The following is a 5,751-nucleotide window of genomic DNA, read 5'->3' as shown; positions in this document are numbered from 1 at the left end:
AAAAATGAGCATGCATGACAGGCAGTAAACACCCAATACATCAGGTTTACTCAGTAGACTAGTGAAAAGTATCAAATCAACAGACAAGTATTGCATGTAACACACCCTGCGTAGCAAAAGTGGGGTTTTACTTCTTGGGCTTAGATCTGCAATCCTAATTCACCCTAGATAACAGTACCCATGGCATAAAAATGTAAAACAAACCAATAAAATGAACCATAGCAGAATATTTTAAAATTAAAAGATAGTAGTACCAGTGACTAGTCAGAAAATGCATGACATCATACTTCTGAAGTTTCACAATATCCAACCAGCAAGTGGAGTGTCTCCCAGGCACCTTTCTTACAGCTACTCTGTAAGAAACAGGAGGCTAGCATTATAAGGCTAAAACATTTTTAATTAAATTTAGCTTTGTAAGTCTTAAATCAGGAGTTAAAACTGATTATATTGCTTTCATTTTCTTGGAAGCCTAAAAATCCCCATGCCCTAAATACTCATTAATTCAACCACAAAGATTTGCAGTTTAGGGTAACTTCTAGATCTACTTTTGTATTTCAAAGCAATTCATATGGATATTACAGACTGATTTAATGTGAATTGCTCTAGTAAAATGTGTACACAAATGACCAGCAGAACATTAAGATTCATGAGACCGACATGAAAGAAAAAAATGAATTGCTGTACCCAGATTTTAATTCTGAGAATGAGGATATGCTACTAAATGACCCAAAGGAAGAACAGGCTAGAAAGTGATCTTCCAGAATATGAAGGCAGTACAAAATACATTAGGCTATTCTAATAAATTGTTCATCTCAGTTGGTTTAATAATTTAATGCAAACTCAATATAATAGAAAGGCCATTTAGGAATACGCAAGGAGCATTTTTAAAAAAGCAGTGTTTCAAGCTAGAAGTGAGGCAATTAAATATGGCACAATCTAGCAGCACTTCTTTAAGTGGTGAGGAAGCCACAGGTTAAGTTCCACATTTGTACTCCATGACTTTACAGAAGTCTGAAGTGCAGAAATATTCACTAGCAAACAAACTTCACAGTCCCTTTCCTCCTCTACAAAAATTGTATTTGGTTTCAAGGGGACATTTGTTAAAGCAAATTTTTGCTTTGCTCCAAAAAGACGAATCAATAAATTATCTGTGGAAAACAGCACAGAGGGAAGGGTTATTTCAGTGAGAATATTAGTTCAACAAGTACCTTGAAAAGCAGTCATAAATCCTACCTAAGGACTGTAGACTTATATTCTTACAGGCTTCTAACAAACTTTCTTTGGGAACATAACATGCCTGTCTGTATCTTAAAAGTTTGGCAGTTTTAGAACAGCAACAGACTGCACCAAACCAGGCAAGTCCTGCTTTTGTAGACCTGTTTTGATGAACAGTTCAAAGAAACAGTCCTGAGTTTTAATCTACAAGTAAGGCCCATGACCAGTGTGCTCCTAAATGAAGGTGTCAGGAAAGCTATCAAGTTTATTCTCCTCTGGCTTTGACCCAGAAAATCGGGATTTGCTCATTGTTTGGTTTTTGTTTGGTTGTTTTTTTAAGTGTCATATGGAATTCTAAAGACAGCAGGGCAGGAACTAACAAGGTGGTCTGCATAACTGCATCTTTTCCCCTCCCCTTTCAGTATCACTATTATAAAACCACTAACACCAGTATTGCTAAAAAGCAGCAAGTGGGCAGTTATTACTGGTTTCAAAGAGATTAGATAGGGTGGCACTAAGGATCTACAGTGATGACTTCCAGTTCCTTTCCTTGCAGTTCACAGTAAATAAGGAGCCAGTCTTTTAAGAGATCCTTCACATGCTGACACAGGAAAAGTCAAATGATTTGACTGAACCACGGAGGCTGACCCTTACATCTACCAAATCAGACATTAGACTCAAAGATAGGATTCTATTTCAAAACTGTTGACTATTTCAGAAATCTGTAGTTCTCTAGTTTCTGTTGTGAAAACTTCTGCATTCCTTGTTACAGGTCCAGTTACAAACTAAATCAGGGAAATGAAATCAAACATGGACATCTAAAAATGGAAACAGACTAGATCCCTGGTTTATGCAACCAAGGTGGCACCCAGATATGAGATCTAGAAGAAGGGACAGTCACTGCTTTGATTAAAAGAACTTACAATCATAGATCAAGTAGGCAGACAGCAGCCAAGTATCCATCATAACAGAGGACATGGATGATATTAATTGATTCAGGGAAGAAGCCACCAGGTCATCACTCAAGGAACACTGAATACTAAATGCTAAAAAAATTCCTCTAATCCTCCTACCCGACTATAACCCAAATAGCAATCTGAGGTGGGGGGGAAATCTACAAAAAAAATCCAACTGCAGTCGGACTACAGATTCTCCTTTAATTACAGGTCTCTTGCAAAGAGACCAGTAACAGTACTTTTTGTCATTTTTATAAGCATTCAAATGAAAGAAGAGCTTAGTGATTATCTTCTAAAAGCAGTGCAGGGAAATGGGGGAGAAGAAAGAAGCCTTGTAGAAATTTGCTAGCAAATATACAGGAAGATGCACATTCATAAGTTTAAATGAGGACTCTCTAAAGAATTGAACGCAGCTGTGCATAAAGCAACCACAAAACTGAAGAGACAACTGAACTTCTTCAAAGAAAGAATTTCCAATTACTTAATATTCCTTCATGAAACTTAATTTTAATAGGCTCACAAAGGCTTAAAAATGCATTGGAGAACCACAAGTCTTAAATTTGATGACAACCTCAGAGGACAAGCTATTCTTATATAGATCCACTAAGTGGTTACAAGAGAGAGATTTTGAGAACTACTTAAAATGAGATTTTCTTCTCACTTACTGAAGTGGAACATTCGCTATTACCTCTGCGAGCACCTTCTGTTTTTAAACCTAAGCAACAGTTTCTAGTAGTCTACTAGGTCCACAAACCAAATGCAAGGCAACCTGCATTTCTATAGAAAATTATCCTGTGTCATTTAATATTTGGCACTTAAATACATAAAGCTAGTTGTGTTTCTCTGTAGAGCTAAGCTAGGATCAAACAACATTTTTCTTTTTTCTAAGGGACCCTGAAGTACACGCACTACTGTTTAATTATTATTTTTTTAAAATCTGACTTGCTTTGCCATTTAGTTGCCCGCTTGGGCAACCTAAGCAAATAATTTGGCTGTTAATTGTGCAAAACTGTGTAGGAATTTAAGTTATTCTTCTCAAATATAGAAATAAATTCAGCCAGGCAGAACTCAAGTGCCAAAAAAGAGATGGAACAGGAGATATCCAAAGAGATTAGAAACATGACAGAAAATACAAGTTATGACATCACTTCCCAGTGTTTCTGTGCACAGAGGAAGCGCTCAGACTGACAGCGACACAAGACACATCTAAGATCTGTTCCAATATCCATGGCGATGAGAAGTACCTTCCCATTACTTCATACTTCTATCATCTATGCTACAAAAGAATCCACTTCCTGCTACTAAAGAAAAAGCTGTACCCTCACATTATAGTTCTCTGCAACTTATTTTAACACACAAGATTACTGGAGCTATTCCAAATGCCATCCATTCACAAAGTAGTGAAGTGGGCAGGGAAGCTAAGATAATTATGGTAATGAGATTAGATACCACAGGAGAGAATGTAAAAATAACTATCCAGAAAGGATAATTATTTTTTTTAAAGAGACACAAACAGCTTATACGTTCATTTATGTTATACAGGAGTATTCCACTTAACCAGGTCAAACAACAAAAAAAAAAAAGGTCGTAAAATTGACATTGTTAAGCCTTTTTGACAGTATCTTTTCATTTGACACAGAAACTAGACAATAAAAAAACCTTAAGACTTCTAAGAAATGTAAATTCTAGATATGTCCATGTGTTTGGAGACACCTTTATAAACCAGGTAGGAGAAACCATAAGTCTAGTGTTTTCCTACAGATAAGCTAAAAAAGTGGAAGACTGATTTTACCCCTCAGCTTCACAACATTTAATCCACCACAAATACCGCCACATCCATATATGTGAGTAAATAAGCAGCAGTGCTTCATTCCTGTTTTCACTCAAAATAAAAGAGCCCAATAATGCATATGTAGATAATTCATTACACCTTCAGCTTCGCCTCTTAACTATTCTGCTTCTAAACCTTCCAAGCAGACCCAGACCCTTCCTTCCACCACTAAATTGCAGTTATTTCCTTTTCCTTCCATGTTGTCTAGGCAGGAAGTATAATTTAGAAGGAGGAAAAGGAAGACGACTGGCTTCTCAGTCATCCTGTTATTCAAAGTGCACAGACAGAAGTGTGGAAAGCCTGTGTGGTTGTAGTACATCTAGGATGGACAGAAACTTGGTACAAGTTAAGGAAAGCGCTGACAGTTTAGTTTTCCAAACAACATTTTTCCAGAAGTTTATAGCTTGACCAAATTTAGGTCAAAACCAGCAAGAGGCAATTCCATATTGCTTTAAAATCTGTTTAAAATGAGGATAAGGAAAAACAAAGTAACTTTTTCTTCTAAACAACTTCTCTTAACCTTTCTAAATTTAAATCAAAAGCTTACCAAAACCAACTCAACTGGCATTAAAGGTCACCTTTGGTCTAAATTTTGGCAAAACTACCAACAACTGGAAAGATATTTTCAAAAGGCTTATACAGCCTTATTACCAGGATGTTTTGGTCTCATTAAGGGATGGATGGCCTTTCATGCTACCTACAAAGACAGAATTTCATACAAATGAGATAGCACATCTTCAAATAGATCTTACCATGAGACTGTCGTGCCTTTAAACAGAGACAGAGTAATAGTACCATGATATAGAGACAAATCAACCATAACGATGACAGATTTATCTTAATCTGAATGTACGCTTCCTGATGATCATATTTTTCTATGAAACTTTACACTTCTATTAGCCTTAATTAGCCTTTACAGATAAATCGGTAAAAATGGGATTTCTGAAGTTCTATAATTTGTCAGGTCCTGTTTTCTTTGTTACTTAACCATGTCTGTAGAAAAAGCAATGTTTCTAAAACTAGACAGCAATACAGATTCACAAGCTAAATATAAGTTTCTACACTTACATGCATACAACATTACAAATAAGGCACTGAAATACTTGGGAGTATAACTGGTTTCTATAATATTACTTGGTTTTGCAGTCTTCTTACTGTCTCCAAATGTTTACTTTGTTAGTCAGATATGATTTTAAAGGTAGGTCATCTTTCTAAATTTAAGACATAGGGATTAACAGAACTAAAATTTTGATCAAAACAGATAAATACTCTGGAGAGTTCCTTAATGGAAGCTATTAAGCCCTTGATACTTACTTAAGTTTTCTGAAGTGTTTGTGAGTGTTACCTGGGAATGGATAGTTGAGGTGAGCAGTTTAAGTTTATATTAATAAAATCTAAACAAGAACTATGGCATAAAGCAGGACATTCTGCTATTTGCAATATGCTAAATAAACACCTCTTGAAATAAGCACAAAGTAAGAATTTTTATCCTATGATAAGCTTCAATATTAACCTTTTTTGTTCTAATCCCCCACAAAACCTGAAATGCAAGTGGAAAAGTTGCTGCTAATGTTCAGAGTCCACTTGTTTTCTAAAATGGCTCATTGGGTTTTAAGCTGTATCTTCATACAAAAAGCTAAAAATAAATTCAAAACAGAAAGTTTACACAAAGACAAACATGAAAACCAAGCCAAAGTATTTTTTAAATACAAACACACAGTTCAAGTAAAAAAGAAAGCTGAAGACAAA

Source organism: Falco biarmicus, chromosome 5 (genome assembly GCF_023638135.1).
Source record: "Falco biarmicus isolate bFalBia1 chromosome 5, bFalBia1.pri, whole genome shotgun sequence".
In the NCBI taxonomy this organism is placed as follows: Eukaryota; Metazoa; Chordata; class Aves; order Falconiformes; family Falconidae; genus Falco; species Falco biarmicus.
The sequence above is the reverse complement of the archived record's forward strand: the minus strand, read 5'-3'. Positions refer to the sequence as shown.